At 38.3% G+C, this 22166-nt stretch overlaps 1 protein-coding gene across 4 annotated transcripts in view; it reads left to right on the top strand.

Moving 5' to 3' along the window:
- Window positions 1–13843: 13843 nt before the first annotated feature.
- Window positions 13844–22166, top strand: part of mid2 (midline 2) — a 133090-nt gene continuing 124767 nt past the window's right edge. For 2 of the 4 annotated variants that reach the window (XM_083561590.1, XM_083561589.1), the window contains exon 1: window positions 13976–14251. The gene's annotated coding sequence lies outside the window, so the exon portion shown is untranslated. Of the gene's footprint in view, window positions 14252–22166 lie in introns of all 4 variants that reach the window. The other 2 variants (XM_083561593.1, XM_083561594.1) reach the window with 2 other exon arrangements.

Raw genomic sequence — 22166 nt, 5'->3', positions numbered from 1 at the left:
TGGGAAACATGCACCCAGACAGCTAGTACGCGGATACAGGACATTTTAGTAGTGCAACTATGTGCATATGATTTGTTTATTCAGCTTTGTAGACCTATCCCATTACCATTAATCATGATGTGAACCCATTAAAGCATGATATCGATAAAATGTTTTCCCTCTGTCCAAGTCGTCCTTTCATTTCCCAAGAATCATTTCGGACGTATTCTCAATGCTCTTCATCCACTCTAGAGCGTATTCTCACTTTACACCCAGCTTTCCCAGGACAGTCTCCAGATCCGCCGATCCGTGACCCTGACCAGGATAAAGCACATACCGAAGACAAATTAACGAAACCCTGTAATCGATGTCACACAAAATCCTCCAGATCAGGTTAAATTACAATTAGGCCATTTTTTTTCCTCATTATTTCCCAGGCTCTGCCGGCACAGTGAGTACGACAGCAACAAATGACAGTTCTTGGTTCTTTTGTGAAGGTAAAGAGGAATAAAATAAAGAGTTTGAAGCAGAATGGTAGGACTGTTGACAGTTACAAATAACATGACAGAAAATAGTTGCATAAACAAAACAACAAAGTCCCAAAGAGACTCTATGCTACTTGTTGCTGTTAGACAAAAGGAAGCGGTGGGAATTAATCATTTATGTGAAATATCATATTTTGGTTGCATATTGCTCTTCCATTCTGAAATGTTACTTTTACTACAGTATCTATGTATTTGCAGTCTGATTTAGTTTCTTGTTGTTTATGTACATGACACTTTTTAAAATTTAATATCAGGCTAGTAAGCCTTTGGCTGTGAAGGAAAAACGCATCCAACAACATGTTGCTCGGTTTCGTTGTTATATTGGAGTTTACTGTAGCATTAAATTCTATTAAAGCATTTGTAAAATGCCTGAGATGTGCAATAATTTCAGGCTAATAAATTTGTCAATAAATTTAACATTAACTGGTTGTAAAACTGAAATATCAACCAGGCTTTTTCTTTTTTTTATCAATTTTTACCATTGTCCAAGTTGCAGTGTGTATTTCTCATCATTATTACAGTATACATGTTGATTTTAAGCTATACATAGTGCAATATTATCATTGAGTGAAAGACAGGAGGTGGAGTTGGAGGTGGCAGAGCTGAAGATGTTAAGATTTTCGTTGTGAGTGACGACGATGGACAAGATTAGAGACGAGTCTATGAGAGGGACAGCGCATGTAGGACGTTTTAGAGACAAGGTGAGAGAGGCCATGGGGTATATTGTTAGGAGAATGTTGAGGATGGAGCTGCAGGAAGGAGGAAAAGAGGAAGGCCAAGAAGGAGGTTTATGGATGTGGACATGCAGGTGGTTAGGTTGAAAGAAGCAGATGTATGGAGACGGATGATCCGCTGTGGCGACCCCTAATGGGAGAAGCCGAAAGAAGAAGAAGACATAGTGCAATATTATCCTTTTATATTAAATCAAGCCTAACCTTTAACAACATCACAGGATTATATACACTTTCTTGCTCATTTTGCAAAAATAGAGTTTATGTGGATCTATGACCAGTTCTACTGCATTTTATTGCTTTTTTCCAGTCATTATTCTATAACGAAATAAAAAGAGGGTCTTAGTCATTTTTTTGCAAAGCAAAGGTATTTGATATTGTTTATGAATATTTTAGGTCTAATACTCAAACAACAGAATTAAGTAAAAATATATTTTTTTCCTGAAATCAGTTTTATTAAATAATGTAATATTTATTATACATTTTGCATACTGTTGAATGCATAAAGTCATGTTTATGTACATTTTCTGTCTTCTCATTCCCTCATCCATTCACAGCAAGGTTCATTTAGAGGTTTTCAAGATTTCAGCTACAGCAGTAGTTTAGAAAAGCATTTAATACCATAGCATTGTAATCTCTTCTGGATAACCCAAAAGCTTTTTTTCAGACACAGCTTTCTAACATGGACTTCATGGCTCTATTTACCGACATATATTGTAATGGCATCCTACTGCACTACAGTAAATGTTGCTGGCTAGATCTAGAACGCTTAGGAATGTTGTGCTAGTGTTCATGGTGTCAAAGAAACTTGTGTGCTTTGAGTAGTAACTTTAACACCCTCTCAGTGTGCTTTACTCAGGGACACCTGCTGTGAGACCGACCTCTGTGGCTCCCTGCTGAGGGTTGGCTCCGTCATTACCATTACTGACATTCTAGAGAGAGTTTAAAGAAGGCCAGATGGGTATCAGTGCCATCACTATGGTCCAGGAACATATGAGTGAAGGTGATAATTTTTGAAAAATTGTGCCACTGTGCTGCCCTGCATAGACAGTGTTGATCACAAGTTTGAACAAATATTAAATAAACATTCCAATTATATATTTCTCAATGTTAACATTTCCTACTTAGTCTATTTCTATTTTTTTGTTTTTTAGATTTTGTAGATTCTATATTTTTTTTGTAAACCCGTTTGGGCCTGCAGCCTAGCACCAAGTAATATTTTCAACAACATGCCACGCACATCAATGAAAGCTGATCTTGTTTGCCATTGATGAAAGCTCTAGCTGTGTATACATGCTTAAGCAGATGCCCAAACAAACCGGAACATCCTTTGCTTACAAGTAGGGCATGGGGATCCTGCCCTCTTCCACACTCAGTGAGAGAGGAGTCAGCATTGCACCTAAGGACTAGCTATGGATAAATTAAAACTGACACACTGTACGAACCTACCTTGGTCTATTTGCTCTCTGTTTAAGTATGTGAATATTTGATTATTCTTAAACACACTGGGTGTGAGCCAGACATTGGTGTTGCCTGACAGCTAACAAATGTGCTCCTTATTGTAGGTTAAAGGTTCCCTTTCATCTCCATAGTAGCCAACTTCTTGAAAAGTGCACATTATCTCAGGTCTGGTGTGTAAATCAGTCTCCTCTCCAAGTGCCATCTGTTTCAATTCTCTCTGGAATGTTTTCTTTCTAATGACTTTCTTCCAAGTGGTTGAATTGTCAGAAATATACCTGTCTGAAATCTTGCTAAGCACGGCAGAGTGTTACTTGGTGAGAATTAAGTGACTAAACTGTAAATTTGACTCTAAGTAAATTCTTAATGAGCTACTTGTTACTTTTACTGGAGTAGATTACAAGAGTGGTAAATGTAGTTTAAGCAAATTTTCATTGAAGTAACAGAAAGTTTACTTCAGTTAAATATTTTATTACTCTTTCCACCTCTGCTTAATATACTACTAAACATTTAATCAGCCTTCACCTGGTCTTACCAACCATTTTTTAATAGAGGACGTTTGTAAAAAAAAAATTTTTTTATTTTTCTTCCTTTCCATTTAACAGGTTTATCTCTAGAAACAGGAAGATTGAAAGTCAGAAAGTCTAAGACAAACAGCTATTATCTTTGAAGGCAAATATTTGTCTTTCCTGGCCTGGATAGTGCTAATAAAAAGACATTTCATTTGTTGAGTATTTTTTGGTTTCCCTTGGGCTCACCACCCGCAGGAGGGACCGTAAGGGACCGGTGCTGAGAGGATTGGGCAGCAGTCGAAGGCGGGGGCCTTGACAGCCCGATCCCTGGACACGGAGAAGTGTCTGGGGAATCTGCTTAGACTGCTGCCTCTGCGACCCGAATTACAGATAAGTGGGAGAAGATGAATGAATGAATGAATGAATGAATGAATGAATGAATGAATAAATGAATGAATGAATGAATGAATGAATGAGTATTTTTTGCGTAATTGTGGGGTTTTTTTGTTTGTTTTTTTGTTAAACTACTAATCCTCTTAAAGACATGCATATGCCTAGGAAATGGAATTCCAAAGAGATATTTTACTCAATCATTTTTATAAAATCAGTAAGATGTCTGCTTTACACACATATATTTAGTATAACTATAGCCCCACACCAAGTAACCATATTTGACAAAAACAAAAATGTAAGTTTGACTGGAATTTAAAAAGGTACTTTTTCCCATTCATGTTTATTTTTGCTCAGTATATTGGCTAATAAGTGAAAAATTATTTAGCCTCATCTCACTTTCACTTCATAAATCAATCCAGTGTAGCCCCAGTATAGTTATAGATCTATACCAAGAAAACTTGTTTGGAGTACTTGCAAAGAACCAAGAAGTGTTTACATGCTCAAGGTAAGATCATTTACAGTGATTACTGGTAAAAGTATACATATAGAGATGGGAATTTCTTGGAAAGGGTTTCTATTTGACTAGGATTAGAAGATGTACATCTGTTATAATACATAAGTGTTTATTCAGCATTTATGTGATCTTACCTCCCACTTTCAAAACATTTACAGATTTAAAAAGTCTGTTTTTCATCCCCACATCTCGCTTGTGGGGTTTTTTGCCTTTCCCATGACAGGTCTATCAGAAGGAGCAGGAACATTGAAGCTCAGTGACTGGGAGGTCTGGACATCTGGTGTGGTTTAAGCAGAATTTGTTCTGTAGCTCTGCTTTTAACCCAACTGCTGGCAAACTACAGCTTTATTTCCAATCACTCAAACCCCACAAAACCACTTTCTCTTAAATCCTTGGGTCAGTTTTGGACACAATCCTCGTCTATCTTATTCTATGCTCCTCTTGATGAGATATTTCAGACTGCTCCTGAGGGATCAGTTCAGAATATAGTGAGGTGGTCCATTTATCTACTTCTGCTGTGAGAGCATTTCACAGAATTACCTTTTTCCTCTGAAATAGCAAACCCTAAAATCCTCACAAATCCATGAAGGCTGACTTGCCCTTGCTCGGAGGCACTTCTTCATGTGCGTGCCAGCACACAAAGTGTATATGGTCTTAGAGTGCTGGAGGTGAAAGAAGATCTATTTTGGTTGGTGCTATGATCAGCCTAAGGGGACCATGGACTTGGATTAGCAAACAATGATAAAAGCAGACTGTGGTAAGGCGTTCTGACACTATTCACGTAGCTGAATCTTCACATCAGCTCAAAATGTCCTGAAAGGTTTCCAGCTTCCCAGATTCCCAGACCACCACAACAAAGAGTCTTCTAGTTTGTTTCTTTGGACAGCCTTTTCCTCCAGCCTCGGGTGTTTGTGGGAAATGACGCCAGAAAACAATTGATTATATTTGGCACACTGCTTCCTTCTCTCGCGCTATTAATAGTGCTGATTTGTTTACCCTCTGATAAAGTTTTGAAGACTTTAAATAGCTACTGTGTGTGACAGATTTTGCTTTGAATCATGAGCTTTTTTTCTGTCCCGGAAAAGCTTTTGCATTTTTTTTACAAAGTAAAAATTTGTATGAGAAAATTCCATCACAATTATAATCTAATAAATTCCATTGGTCATAAATGTGTGGCAAAAGGGCAAAACCGAGTTGCTGTTTTCCCAGATATATACTTTGATTTCTTACAATCCACCATTTAAATGGTCTTCCGAGGCAATGTATTGCAGCATAGCTCAGATATGTTCAGTATTTCTTTTAATCTGCACTCGAGACAAGATAACCCTCATTATTCTTCATTTAGATCATCTGATCCTTTTGTCAAGCCTACCCATTTGATGATTATTTTGCATCATTTTCTTGTGGTAAGTTTTTATCTTCATCTCCTAGTTTTTCTCTTGATCTTTTGTTTCCTTGACAGACGTTCTCCCTTGAAGCTGCATTTCACACACCAGAGAAGAGATATCACATAATTGCCCCTCATTTCAAACTACGGAAGGCATTCAACCAACCGTTTCCTATTCACACTAGCACGATACATCTAAGAGATTTATTTGCCTCCTCCCCTGCATACTATTATAGCTTCATTTCCCTCTGGGGATTTTACCAATGGGGTATCATTATTTCACAGGATTTCGATCAGGAAGGAGGGCAACACTGTTTCTCATGTATTTCCTCTGTTTCAGCAATTCATTTTTCTACATCAGCATTTGTTTCCTAAGTAGGATGATTACACTCACTGATGGAGCAGTGCAATGATTCATGCCAAAATTAAGTTTAGCTTCCAAACACTGAAACTCCTGGGGCGCATACAAATTGTGCAAATCAGATCTCATTGTGTCTGAATTTGATCATTCAGTCAGAGACAATGAATATGCATTGGAATTTATACTGCCAAAATCTCAAAGACATGATTCTTTTTGACTCATTGTAATGTTTTCTGTTCAAATTGGTGGATGGTCTCTGTTGCAAGCTCTTGAAAGTTCTAACATATTGTGCAATCTTTAAAACTGAACTCGATTATTAGTACAAAACATATGGTGCTTGAATATGATGAAGCACCACTGACTGTTTTTCTTTATTGCTGGTACTGTATCTGTGATGTGAATCTTATATTTTTCAAATATACATAATTCTTTAAGTCAGTTCGTTATTGTCCAGATGTGAAGTGAATCAGAGAAAAAGGATTAATGAATCAACTCATTTTGTGTAGCAGATCCTTTTTTAGGAAAACACGTGCTTGCATGAAAGTACATTGTTTGGCTGAAGGCAGCTAATCAGACCAGAGGGTGTTTACATTATTAGACATTAGGTCAAAAACACAAGTTATTAAAAAGATTTGTTCTGATTAGCAAACTCACAGCATTGCTTATTGACTATAAAGAAGATAATATTTCAACACGTTTGGAAATAGAGGACGTTTTATTTGCCCTGACATGTTCAGAGTCTACATGCTAATGTGAAGCTAATTATCTCATCTGTAATATATGACCATTAATAGTTTCAGAGTAATAGATACTTGTTGACACATTTCTTTTGTGCTATCTAGACTTTTGTAAGCAAGGAAATGTATTTAATTGTCATTTATTGCTTGTTATTGCCTTTGTATTGTTATAATAAGTTCATCAATTCAATTGATATATCTATTTTGCATAAAGTATACATTTCTTTTAAATATAACCACTTGTTATGACAGGACATTTTCAAATTTCAGCCAAAGGAGCCAGCACTAATCCTTTTTTTGTGACTAGGGGTATTCGCAGCCATCAGGAACGTGACCTTGAAAAGTCATAGTAAATGAGATAGGTGACCGCTTACCATCTGTCTGCTTTAGCTGTGTCCAAACTGGACACTAAGCTTGTCATTTTTACCCAGGTCTGATTTTGTCACTATGTTTGGAAGCTATGCTTGATGAATGTGGCCTAATTAAATTTCTGAAGTAAAGGACGTTGCTTCGAGAGCTTCAATTTTAACCTGAGTAGATAAGTCCACTTTCCCCCAGTGGAAGAAGTTGCTTGTATATATTGTGCAAAATAGTCTATTACCATTATTGTCTTAATTGTAGTATACAGTATGTAAAGAAGTGCACAAATTTACATTGAATTTTATTCATTGGTCATTGTTAATGCAGTAAACTCAAATCCTGAAGCTTTCTATCTATTTCAGCACATCAATAGTATAGTATTTTCAGTGAAATACCTCTGTGTGTTAAAGTATCTGAGAAGCAATTTTGCAAAAGGATTAATGAAACAACTCTATAATAACACAAATATCAAATGATCCAGACAGCAAATAGACTAATTCTGAGCTTTAGACTATCTGCACTGTCATATAACTACATATAGACATATCCATCATTTCCAACTCTTAACTCACAGAGAGTCCAAAGATACAGAGTCTGCCCAGTATTTCATAGATGTAACCCATGTCTTTATTTTTTTAAATGAAAAAATGCAGCACTTGACTAGTTTTCCAGACACTTGCTACAGACAGCATTCGGATTCAAGGCCAAAGTAAAGAGGATGTATTTCCTCGGTATTTAATAGTACCAAGCGGCTAAAGCACTTTGTTTATTAGTTCCTGTGTACCTACCGGATGTGTCTAGCTCAACACGTGCACTCAACTCATTATGGGAAGTTTCTCTAGATTTACATTCTAACCTGCCCAAAATATCAATTTAGCCATCATTACATACCCATGGTTCTTGTTCAAACAAATCAAACAAACCCAACTCTCCCATTAGACTATTCGAATGGGAAAGGCAAGGGTATTCCATTCCCCTGGAAATAAAAGCACAAAAAGCATCCCCTTGGTAAAACTGACATGTCCCTTCGCAATAAATGTCTCAATGACACATTAGACACAATGTCACACTAATTAGACTGACTAGCTACTAGATTAAGTGCTTTACGAAGGTTTGATAACTCTCTGCAATATGAAAATTCTTATTTGAACTCTTTTGCTATTGCTCGAAAGGCAGTTTAGTACATAATTAGAAATGATTGTATGGCCTGACCTTGCAGTCTAGGACTTTCAAGTTTACAAAGCCTCTTGGGAAAAACCTCATAAAATAATAATCCTTTCCCTATACACTCTGTTGAACAAATATAGGAAAAGACAAGGTTATTCTTGATTTTAAGAATTAATTAGCAAGCCATGGTGGTGTAAGTTTAGAAAATATAAATGAAAACATTAACAAAAAAAAATTACCCCCTGTATACATTATTTAAACTGCACCTTTTACCATACGAAATGCATTTAGGTTATTGGATTATCTGGAATTTTAAATATCAAGCAGTCTAGTTGTTATGTTCAAGTAAACCTAATTCTTTAATCATTGAGCAAAAGACAATCTTCATTTAAGTCACTTTAGTGTGGTAGAAAAGGTGTCCAGACACCTGTTTTCTGGGAAGAGCTCGTTTTCAGAGAGTGTGAGGGATCAGCACGTTGTGTAGTCGCATATTAGATATGAAAGAGAGAGGAAGCAGCTGGCATTCTTCAACTCATTTAATATCCCCTGTAAATCTGCTAACAGATGGACAGCACAATCAACCCTCTTCAGCTTACACAGTAAGTGGCTGCTCTCATATATTGCATGTAGATACCTGATTGAGCATTTTCATAACAGGTCATAACACTGATGAGGGATATACACCCAGTAATCACTCCACGTTATCTACAATCATCCATGTTTCTCTTTTAAGTGGAGTCAGTACTATGCTTTTGAATGTGTCTTAAGCAATAAATAAAGAAGAGAGCTTATTGGGACTTAATTAGCCACTATGTCCCCTCTGTGGTTCACCTCATCAATTATTTTGCAGCTCTTGCTAGATCTGCTCTTTGCCAATTAACTATTTATAAACATTTAATTATTCAAGATAACCTAATTGTTATGTAAATTGGAGCCATTTATCAGACATCTTCTTATCCCTGGCCACTCTAGTTACTCTGACTATACATTTGCCTTGAGATGTGATGAGATTCTTGCTGTTGATCAAGCTCTAGTGCAAACATACAATTTCCCAGCCCAAACAGAGGAAAATTGGAGGGTCATAATGTCCATTATTTATATTATGAATAAAGACTTGACTTAATACCTTTGGTCTGTTGACATAACCCTTTCCATTTCCATTCCTATAGTTTACCTAAAGGAGTTTTGTTTGGAATTGACATATCCTGAATTGGTTTTGAATAGTATTTGAATAGAAACCTTGACCATAGACTCCATTCTATATCTTCTGATTTTTCTTCTTCTTAAATAGTTAAAGGTTAGCATTGGTAAATCTGTAAGACATAAACATCGGTGTATCAGGGTTACAATGTGTGCTAAACTGACTGAATTAGCCTTAACTAACAGAATAGGAACCATCACAATGGATAACAGTTTAATCTGTAGCCACATTTGGCTCCACAGGGAACATCGATTCACCACTGCAACAATTGCATCTGTACATTGATTTCCAATGACTTTTCAAATTAATTTTATCCTGAGTGAAATGTATGCAAATTCTGATCTTAGCAACTACATGAATGATTTGAAAGAAGCAAAGTTTCTGTTCTCAAATGAACTCCCAAAGAGATTGAATTTTAAAACATGACTTTTAGGCTCAAATGAGCATCATGGGAAAATGTTGCTTTTTCCTCTTCTGAAACTTTTGCTGCACTAACAATTACAAACCAGCGCATACACAAACCATTACTATTTTTACAGAGAGTAAAGTGGCCCTGGGCTGGATCCTGGTTTTGCCTTCACAATGCACAGATGCAGAGGCCAAAAAAAGAAAGTTTGGGGGTCAGTTTTTTCAGGCTTATTTTATATGGGAACAGGGCTTGTGCCTGGTGCATGTGGCATTAGAGCTACCTGAATAGCATTCTAAACAACAAGGCAGAGAGAGTTGCCTGCTGTCTCTGATGTCCAAACATGTCTTTCCTTCGGTTTGCAGGAGCTTCTTATAAAAGGAAAGGACTCTGCTATTTGTTCTGTTTTTATTGTTTTCACAGCTCACAGTCAGCCTTTCTCTATTCACTGGGGGGTTCCTGACTCATAAGCTGCTGATACAGTATATTTACTGTCTCCTAGCCTCTCTGTACACTTGTTGAATCCAAGGTTGACATTGGTACTGCCGTTTTGTAGGTGTCATTGTTCAATATAAAAGCAGCGACGAGGCATAATACGTTTAATTATATGTATATGTTGTGTTGAGGCAATTTAGAGATAGCAAAAAAAGAGCAGTAAAAGATGTACCCATGTGGCCAGATGACAGCCTTTAAGAATTCCCAGTGAATGACTGCACTGAGAATTTTTCTCACACAAGATCCCCCTCAAGGGATATACTATGTAAACTCTCCTTATCCGTTTTATGTAAGTTAGACATAATCCCTATTTTTAACCTTTCCTCTGTTTACACATACGACATCAGGCATGTGATCAGACAATGTGGGAATTAAGTGAGCGGTTGAGCCTTTATGCTGGTGTAATGCTGAAAGCTGTAATTTAGATTAAATATAATGTTTGGTTTAGTCAGTAGGGACGATCCATGAAGGGTATTATGTTTAATGCACACCACAGAGTGCAAAGTTACTCTCCCTTAGGCTGGAAACTACCGCCTGCAGTAATTACTGTGACCAATTTGCATGCACTCTGTACTGTCTTTAGAATTTATTGAGTGAGAACTTAAACACCCTCAGCTGCACAAGAGTTTCACAAACAAACGGTGCTGTGTCAGCGAGTGATGCACTTTACACTCCGGAACAAATTTGGCTTGAAATACTTTTTCATGCATGTCTTGTGGCATTCCAAGAGCACAAATGATTGCACAAGTTGTTTATTCGAAAAGGTTTTTGTTGTTGTTGTTATTTTAGTTTTTGATTAATTGTTTTTTATAAATATAACAACTTGTGCAATATTTGTCCTCTCTAACTTGTTATATAATGGAAAACAGTGAGTACATTTCCAAGTGCATGCTTCATGGAACTTCCAAGAAGAAATTTTCCACTTTAAAAGTTGTTTGTGATGGAAGGGGCCCAATGTAGAGCTACAGGAATGTTGATCTCACTCCTGGTATTTCTACAGAGTATTTCAGGGCAAATAGTTCTAGAAATGTAACGTTGTAATATTGAAGTGTTGTGTAGTTTTTTTTTTTTTTTTTTAATAACTTCCATAATAAGTATTTCAATTTCTGTAATATTATTAGTCTTACTGCCTTTATGAATCAGTTTGGGATTTTTCATCCAAAAAGAGACAACATGTGACATAAGAATTTTCATCTAAAAACTGTTTGAATTGTTTTTTTCTTTTTTTCTTCACAAAGTAATACTTTACTAAATATAGATACAACTAAAAAAAGTAAATCATGTTTAACAGTGTAACAGTATAAATGTGTAACAGTGTAATAATGCAACTGTATAACAGTAACAGTGTTGTCTATGACAGTATAATGTGATAAGAGAATAACGGAATAACTGAATAATGGCATAACTCTTAAAGAGAATAACTGTATAAGCAGTAGAATGGAAAAATGTATAACAATAGAATGGTGTAGCTGTATAACAGTATAACGAGATAAGAGTGTAACTATATAACAGTGTAATATAATAACAGTAAAATCATGTAACTGTGTAACAGTGTAAATGTATAACACTATAGCAATATTTCAACAGTATAACCAGGTCGCTGTATTCTAAAAATGTGTCTTACAGTAAAATAGTATAACTGTGTAACAGTGCAAATGTATAACACTATAAAGATGTTGCTGTATAACAGTATAACTGTGTAACAGTGTAAGTGTATATTGGTATAACAATGTTACGGTGTATCTGTACAACAGGGTAACAGTGCAAGTGTATAAGAGTGTAACAGAGTAAGTGTATAGGAGTATAACAATGTAACGGTATAGGAGTATAAAGCTTTAACAGTGTAAGTGTACAAGAGTATAACAGTGTACTGGTGTAAGTGTATAACAGTGAAACTGGGTAAGGGTGTAAGTGTACAGGACTATAAGCAGTGTGAAGGTGTAGCAGTGTACCTGTACTTGAGTATAAGCGGTGTAGGGTGCAACTACAGGTGTAGAAGCGGTGTAACGGTGTGAGTGTACAGGAGTATAAGCAGTGTAATGGTGCAACTCTACAGTAGTATAAACAGTGTAATGGTGTAACTGTACAAGGGTATAACCAGTGTAAAGGTGTAATAGTGTAACTATACAGGAGTATAAGCAGTGTCAAGGTGTAACAGTGTAACTGTACAGGAGTATAATCAGTGTCAAGGTGTAACTGTACAGGAGTATAAGCGATGTTAAGGTGTAACTGTACAGGGGTATAAGCAATGTTACGGTGTAACTATACAGCCGTGTAAGCGATGTAAAGGTGTAACTATACAGGAGTATAAGCGATGTTACAGTGTAACTATACAGGAGTATAAGCGATGTTATGGTGTGACTGTACAGTAGTATAAGCAACGTTATGGTGTAACTGTACAGGAGTATAAGTGATGTTACGTTGTGACTGTACAGGAGTATGAGCGATGTTAAGGTGTGACTGTACAGGAGTATAAGGGATGTTACGGTGTGACTGTACAGGAGTATGAGTGATGTTATGTGGTGACTGTACAGGAGTATAAGTGATGTTATGGTGTGACTGTACAGGAGTATAAGTTATGTTACGGTGTGACTGTACAGGAGTATGAGCGATGGTAAGGTGTTAAGGTGTGACTGTGTGTGTGTCTTAAGGTCTTAAGGTGTGACTGTACAGGAGTACAAGTGATGTTACGTTGTGACTGTACAGCAGTATAAGCGATGTGAAGGTGTAACTGTACAGGAGTATAATTGATGTTATGGTGTAACTGTACAGGAGTATAAGCGATGTTAAGGTGTGACTGTACAGCAGTATAAGCGATGTTAAGGTGTGACTGTACAGGAGTATAAGTGATGTTACGGTGTGACTGTACAGGAGTATAAGCGATGTTAAGGTGTGACTGTACAGCAGTATAAGTGATGTTACGGTGTAACTGTACAGGAGTATAAGCGATGTAAAGGTGTGACTGTACAGGAGTATAAGTGATGTTACGGTGTGACTGTACAGGAGTATAAGTGATGTTACGGTGTGACTGTACAGGAGTATAAGCGATGTTAAGGTGTGACTGTACAAAAGTATAAGTGATGTTACGGTGTAAGTGTACAGGAGTATAAGCGATGTTAAGGTGTGACTGTACAGGAGTATAAGCGATGTTAAGGTGTGACTGTACAGGAGTATAAGCGATGTTAAGGTGTGACTGTACAGCAGTATAAGTGATGTTACGGTGTGACTGTACAGGAGTATAAGCGATGTTAAGGTGTGACTGTACAGCAGTATAAGTGATGTTACGGTGTTACTGTACAGGAGTATAAGCGATGTTAAGGTGTGACTGTAGAGGAGTATGAGCGATGTTATGGTGTGACTGTACAGGAGTATAAGTGATGGTAAGGTGTGACTGTACAGGAGTATAAGTGATGTTACGGTGTGACTGTACAGGAGTATGAGCGATGTTATGGTGTGACTGTACAGGAGTATAAGTGATGTTATGGTGTGACTGTACAGGAGTATAAGTGATGTTACGGTGTGACTGTACAGGAGTATGAGCGATGTTATGGTGTGGCTGTACAGGAGGTTAAGTGATGTTACGGTGTGACTGTACAGGAGTTTAAACAGTGTATCTGATCCACAGCTGCGCCACAGCAGTCACCTGTAAAGCGCGAGAGAGTGAGATAGCGGGGCGCGCGCAGTTATTCCTGCTGGAGGGTCACGTGGCCGCAGGGAGCCCTGAGTGTGGGAGTTTGTCGGCTGGGGAATAACGTCAAGCTCTCCGAGGTGAGTTGAGAGCGCTGTGCGAGGGGGCGGATCAGGACCGGATCATTCCGAGTCTACTTTCAGTGCGGGTTCAGAGCGACAGCGTCGAGGGGTAATGAGCGTCCGACTTCCCTCCTCAAGTCAAGGAATCCGCTATCGGTGAACTTCTGAGCGGTGGAGCGGCAGTGGAGCGGCAGTGGAGCTACAGTTACTGTAGAGCTCCGACACAAGTGCACTTCGAAAGCGGGAGTGAAGGAGGTAAGAGACGCTTCGTTCACAGCGTTCATACATGAAACCGGTAACAGTGATGTTTCTACGTCACCGCGCGTGTTTTTTTTGTGTGTGTGTGTGTGTGTGTGTGTGTGTGTGTGAGGGGGTGGGGTGCTTAAGTTGTGTAGTAGTTGCACCTGGGATTCCTTAACTATAAGCATTTGTCGATTCAGCTACACATCATTACACTGCATTACAATGCAATATTGAACACTGCACTACATTGCAACACACTACACTGTACAAAACTAGACTACAAGACACAACACTACATCACATTATACAACACATCACTCCACTACTCTTCATTACACAACACTACACAATACAACACTAAACTTCACAACACTGCACAACAGTTCAATTAAGTACACTGTACAGTACACTACAATGCACCACACTATACTGCACTACAATACATTACACTGCACAACACTACAGTAAAATACACTACCTTACAATTAACAACATTACAATTAACAACAATAAACAGCACTGCATGATACAACACTAACCTACACAACACTGCACAACAATTCAATAAAGTACACTGTACAGTACACTACAATGCACTACACTATACTGCACTACAATACACTACACTGCACAACACTACACTACACTACAATTTACAACAATACACTACAATGCACTGCACTACAATACACTACACTACACTGCACAACACTACAATACACAACACTACACTGCACAACAGTACACTAAAATAAACTACACTACAATTTACAACAATACACTACACTGCACAACACTACACTACAATACACTACACAAAACTACGCTACACTACACTGCACTACACTACAATTTACAACAATACACTACACTGCACAACACTGCACTACAATACACTACACTACCATAAACTACACTACAATTGCCAACAATACACTACACTGCACAACACTACACTACACTACAATTTACAACAATACAATACACTACACTGCACAACACTACACTACACTGCACTACAATACACTATACTACAATAAAATACACTACAATTTACAACAATACACTACACTGCACAACACTACAATACACTGTACAACACTACACTACACTATAATTTACAACAATACTCAACACTGCACAACACTACACTGCACTACAATACTCTACACTACAATTTACAACAATACAATTCACTACACTGCACAACACTACACTCAACAACAAATGAATAAACATGATGCCTTCAGTATGATGAGCTATGAGGCAATAATAAAGGCATCACACTTCACCGTCTGCTCTACAAGACATGCCTTTTAGGTTTGCCAACACTTCAGGGGAAAGCAGCCGAACCCATGCTCAAACGCGCCAGATGACATTATGGGTGAATTTACAGCGAATTTGCATACTTACTGAATCAGCGTGATCATTTGAATATCAAAACGTGTAACGTGTAGAAGAAAAAATGTTTTAAAGACGGTTACAATAAAACAGAATAAAACAGCTGGAAATTTTCTTAATGAATAATAAACACACACACACACACACACACACACACACACACACACACACACACACACACACACACACACACACACAAACTACTATCATTTCTGTCAGGAGAGTTTAAAGGACAGTGTTTGGTGATTGGTCATTGGAAATGAAGTGCGTTTAGTGATTGGTCATTGGAAAATTGACGATTCATGATCCATGATACTCAGTAATAGGTTGTCGGGAAACCTTTGTGATCAGTGATTGGCTATTTGAGCAATGGCGATGTGTAATTGTTTTGTGTGAATAATGAAGATTAATAATTGTTTGTTGGTGATTAGTTGTTGGGCATCAATGCTGATTGGCGACCAGTTGCTGAGATCAGTGTTTGAACAGTAATTGATGCTGGGAAGCGTGATTCCGTCGGGATTTACACTCTGGTGTAGGGTCAGCTGAGGAACAGTACAGAAGAGTTTTTAATCGTCTGACCAAAGTTACGTTGTATTCCAAAGCATACGTTATATTTTTTTATTGAAAATAATAAAGCAAAGGGGTCGAAAACGGTGTCAAATCTAGTGGCAAAGTCACTCATTTGGCTCTGTGGATCTTGTGACATAACAGAAACATACTGAAGGGACAATGCGGAGGCGTCTGATGGTACCATCATAGCTGCGAGAAAACTGTTTAGTTAACGCTTTCTAAATGTTTGTGTTGTTATGTTAAACATGGCTTCTCAGAATGATTCTGAAGACACCTAGTTATGTAGAAGTTCTTACCCAAGGTACAGCTTATACAAGCTAGGCTATATTCCCAAAAACGCTTGTAAAAACGTTGAGTTTTTAAATGATCAACGCTGTCTGTTATAATGTATGGTATTGGTGTGGCGTATTCGTCATAGCTGGCATCTAATGGCATTTAACAACTCTGCATTGTGATGTGCGCAAACCCTCGGGTCATCACGATAAACAGCACTAGGACAACCCTCGAACGAAATCGTGTATTTGTGTTGTGCAGTGCCAGTATGAAAATAATGAATAATTGCAAAAACACAAAGTGAAAAGTGAGAATATAATAGTAAAAGTGTGCAACTATCCAAAAGAGTTAGACTCCGTTTTCTTACAATGTATTTATGTCACATCTCAGGGGAGACACTGCTGCTATTCAGGTTCCTTGGAAAATCTTTTTGTTAAAAGTGTGAATATTTCTAAATGTTTCATTAAAACTTAGCGATATATCACATGGCGCTTTTCCTCAATAAGAAAGCAGAAGACTGGGTTTTTGTGACCATATCTATATATTGAAACTGTTCAAATTATTATGACAATATTTTGAAATCAACATACCTCAAAAGAGTGGTGACATACCAGCCTCTGAGAGCTGTCATCTCAGATATCTATTGTAGAATGGCTTGGGTTTGGGTCATTTATTCATTTATTTTTTTGGTTTCTGTGTGTGATGGATCACAGATCCATAATTAAGGCTGAGGGTTGCATGTTAACCAGGTCACACGAAGGATTTAGAAGTTTGACAACGCAGGAACGTTGGAGTGATAAAGCTATTTTGTCTATCTTTGTGTAGTCCCTGGTTAAGATTCTCCTGTCTATTTCCACATTCCACAAAGCACAGCTGCTTATTCGTGTCTGATTGATGTTTGGGTCGTTGGGAGAGTTGGCGTATAACCTGTGCGAATCCTGTCTCCAACCAGGTTACGGGCTGCGCATACAGTCCTGCGCGCTAGGTGTTTCTTTTCGGTGGCTATCTCCAAGACCATCTGTCATATCCTTTGTTTGCTGATGAGGTAGTGTTTGAATTTTAATGAGCAGGACAGCTCAGATGACGTTCCTTTGCTGGGAGGAAGTGCACGGCATTAGGATGTCAAGCGTCTGTCAGCAACCTGTCAAAAGGCCTGCGCCTCATATAATTAATTCAGCACTGGAAGAAGGAACCTCCTAAAACAGCATGGGCTTCTTAGTGTTTGTTCAGGTCTGCTCAGGATTCTACTGTCTGTTCTGAGCTTCCCGTCAGGTTCCGAAGCATCTATTTATCGTTTCGAAACGGCCGTTATAACATTACTCAAACGCTCGAAGCCATTCTCCTGACACACATTGCAATAACAAAGCCAGCGAATCAAGCAGTGGAACATCTGCACCGGAATGAGAACTCAAAAGGACAGGTGGATATATGGATTTTAACATCAACTCAGCTAGCAGTTGGCTGTTGCCATAGAAACACTGGCACGTCTAGGGAAATCAACTCATGACATAAATGTTTGCAATATCAACATCACCCGGTCAGCCACACCTCATTATTGTACGAACATATCCATGTTTTCAAATTTTGTTCACTTTGAATGGAAAATATATTATTCTTGGTCTTTCTGCTGCTAGAGAATTTATTTTTCTTTCTTTAAAAAAAAAAATAATAATTTAAAATTGCATTTTTTCACGGCGTCTCAAATCTGTTTTTTGGGGCTATGTGCCTGCTATTCTTATCTCACTGATGGCAGCCGCGTCCTGGCTGCAGAAAAGATGGAGGTTATGTCTGTAGAGAACACAGAGATGTGTCTTCCGCCCACAGCTCCAGTGCCAAGAATCCAGGAAGAGAAGCGGCTAATGCAGCTGGCATGTCATCAGGGGTTGGATATTCAATTAGCGGGTTGCGCGCTCGTGTAGGGTATAATGGTTTATGTGAGTGCGACCCTGGGGTTGATTGATTAACAGTTTTTGTACTTGACATCAGTGTAATTTATTTTAGCCTGCCATGGGGCCGAGAAAGAATGGTCGTGATGCCTAATTTATTTATTTATTTTTTGCTCTCTCTCTCCATGCAAACTTAATGTACAAGGTTGAAGAATGAAGTCTGTAGGATTTCCATCACCACTGAAGTGAAATATTGAAATAATTTCCCAGTCGAATACGACTTTGTAGTGGGATTATTTGAAATCTGTTGCTTTTGAAGGCACATTGACTTCCGTATGTTTGAACCCTACGAATTTAGCAATGAATGACTCAATGGAGAGCGAAGCACATTCAGCTTTAAAAAAAAACAATTTCCGAACAATTGACACTGATTATGTCTTCCCGCACCACATCCAAAAACCTCCTCTTTGGTCTTCCTCTTTTCCTCCTTCCTGGTGACTCCATCCTCAGCATTCTCCTACTGATATACCCCATGCCCCTCTTCTGCATATGTCCAAACCATGGTTTGATCGACCAATGCAAAAACAATCATTATGAGATATACGCGTATGCTGAGTGAAGTTGTTCCTGGTTTGTCCGAGTATGCCCAGAGTATGCAACCTTCTGTAACATTGCCTCGAATGAAGCGGTGAGTGTTTATTGCATAGAGAGTAAGAATATGGACTTTTTTGGGGATTTTTTTGTCTCCCACTAAGTTTATGTTTTCGTAATTCTTTCTTCCTGATTACTACAATATATTCTTTATTTCAGAAATGGTCATTTTTTTTTTTTTTTTTTTTTTTAAACCAGTACACACACTAATCCAAAATAGATGTAGTGGCATTTTTGTTTTACTTCAGGCTCTGTTTAAAATGCATAAAACCTTGCTGTTAACATTTTAAATGCAGGAATGAGGAGATGGGAAACGCTAGCAAGTTATTTCTTATACTAATGATACAAATTTTAATGTCGAAAAAATGTTATTTGCCTCTGCGTCTTACCTGCAGTCACACGTATATTTACGTCACTTGGCAGACCCCTTAATCCACAGAGTCCTACAATGATCTTATTTTTCGACAACGGAGCAGTTGAGGGCTAACGGTTTTGCTCAGGGGTGGTCTTGGGATTCAAACTCATGGAACTCACCTTCCAAACCAATTTTCCTTTAGCGACCACTGCTCTTGCTGACGTAACCACTGGAGACTTGATTTTTTTTTTCACCCTCAGATTTCCATACCATGTAGTAACTGAAGGACATAATGCGTTTAATAAGTTACAGTTCAACAGAACTTATCACAAGAGCACAGTCTTTGGTCAGATGTGAGAGGAGAGGGCTGTGTGAAGGAGTCTCGCAGCTTGTTAGGAAACAATTACAGCAGCTTGAAACTCATTAGTCTCTTTTGTTAGGGTTCAATCTAGTCATTCTGCTGGATCAGCAAGATGACATTTATTCCAGAATGATCGTAAAATATCTAAGAGTGTCTCAGACCACCTCAATCTCCTAAATTACCTCCTGCTGGTTGTTTGGATTTGGGCTGAAAGGGCAGTTTATAAGGCAAGGTTTTTTCCGAAACAGGTTCTTTTTGTCCAAGATGGTCCTTTTGTCTGTTTTCGTCTCTTTGTTTGAATATGCAAACACACCAATGGTCTTGTTACCCCCTTCCTGCTGCTTTGAAACATAAGACAGTAAAGAATAGAGGCTACTGTTTCACAGGCAACAGATCAGAGCCTTACGAGTGTTTTCGGCGAAACTTGTTTGGTGCCTCAACACTCTCCTCACACCTTCACAGTGTCAGTTTCACACAAAGCTCAGCACCCGGCCGAATCAGACAGCTCCTAATGCTTTTTTTTTTTTTTTTACAGCAGACGGTCAGTGGTGTCAGCTAAGAAGAATAGCACAGATGTTAGGAGAGTTCTAACTCTTGAGCAGAGAACACAGAAAGGTGTCCGCACCGTTTTTGTCTGCCGGGAGACGAGCGAGTTTAAAAGCAGGGTAAATCCAAAGTCACATGAAAAACGAGGCAAGGAGTGTGACTGTACTAGTGACATGTGGACAGAGTTCATAATTATAGTCTCTTTCTAAAGCCACCTGCCTCATCGTTTATTTGCATGCTTTTAAAAGCAGCCTTCAAATAAATAAATAAAAAACGGGCAATCTTCTGTTGTTGATGTTATTTTTTCCTCCTGACAGCTTGCTTTTCATTTTTCATCTTTTATTATGTCAGTGTCCCTCGCTGTGCCCTCTGCGAAATTAGTTTGCTATCAGTTTTTAGCCGCTGAAGCCAGTTTGTTTTTTTGCTGATGAAAATGCCCTACATTTTGACAACATGCTTTTACATGGTTTGAATAATTCATTCAATAGCTGTAGCTCCAAATTTGACAAAGCCAAAAGTTGTGTATGTTGGTTGTATACTATACGCTGGCCTAAATATCCAGAAGCTAATGGGTCCCTCTGTGGCGCTCACTGGGAACAGGATAATATGTATTCTGTTGGACGAGTTACAGAGAATGAAGATCCGTAGCAAATATCAGTCTTCTTCTTCTTCTTTCGGCTGCTCCCATTAGGGGTCGCCACAGCGGATCATCTGTCTCCATACCACCCTGTCCTCTACATCTGCCTCTTTCACACCAACTACCTGCATGTCTTCCCTCACCACATCCATGAACCTTCTCCTCAGCATTCTTCTACCAATATAATTCATGTCGATCCTCTGCACATGTCCAAACCATCTCAATCTCGCCTCCCTCACCTTGTCACCAAAACATCCTACATGTGCTGTCCCTCTAATAAACTCATTTCTAATCTTATCCATCCTCGTCACTCCCAACGAAAAATATCAGTAAAAGACTGAAATGGCACTAAATTCATTTAGAGTTAAATAGTGGCTTTGGAGCGATGTAATATGTTTCTGTTGGATTCAATTCCCATCTAAAAATGTTATATGAATATATAGTATAAAGACCAGACTTATTTCTTTATATAGAACCACTCCAGAAATCAATCTATGGCCTTATTGACATTTCAGTGTTTTTGGCAAAGAACCAATACCCTTATGGATTATAGGGAAATTCTTGGGTTCCACTGATCTGGGAAGATGCCACAAGTGTAGTAGTAAAGGTCAGATACTGATGTAGGTGAGGGGAGGAGCCCTGGGGGGCAGTCAGCATCCCAATTCATCCCAAAGATGTTCAATAGGGTTGAGGTCAGCACTCTAGAGATCTTGAGGCCACTCAAGATCTTCCACTCCAACACATGTAAACCATATGAAGGGAATATTGCATGCTACCACATCCAAAGACATCCTGTATAATAGTCTGCCTCCAACTTTGTGCTAATAGTTTAATAGTTTAGGGAAGAGCCACTAATGGCTGAAAAAGTCAGGTATCCCGAAACCTTTGTACATATTGTGTATGTTATGATCATGTGACCTAATGAGCAAGCGCAACTTTTGCAGTCACAATCCGTGCATCAAGCTATTATAATAAAGCTCACATAATCCACCAAGCACCTTCTTTTTTTAACAACCAGACATACATCAAGAAGATCCTGACACCTCTGGGATTCAAGAAGAAATTATTTATTTAATATTTAACAATACTACAAAGAGTTATTTCTGGAATTCTTATCTTGTCTGAACAGTATTTATAATGTTGGCTGCTGTAAAACGTTTTACTACAGTTTTTTTCCCCCCCTAGAGATGATGTGTAAGGCCTCTCTTCTGGTGTCTCCAGAGATTCATTAGAACATTTTCTGATTA

The sequence above is a fragment of the Silurus aristotelis genome (genome assembly GCF_946808225.1).
Source record: "Silurus aristotelis genome assembly, chromosome: 14".
Taxonomy (NCBI): domain Eukaryota; kingdom Metazoa; phylum Chordata; class Actinopteri; order Siluriformes; family Siluridae; genus Silurus; species Silurus aristotelis.
This window is presented reverse-complemented; position numbering and strand designations above follow the sequence as displayed.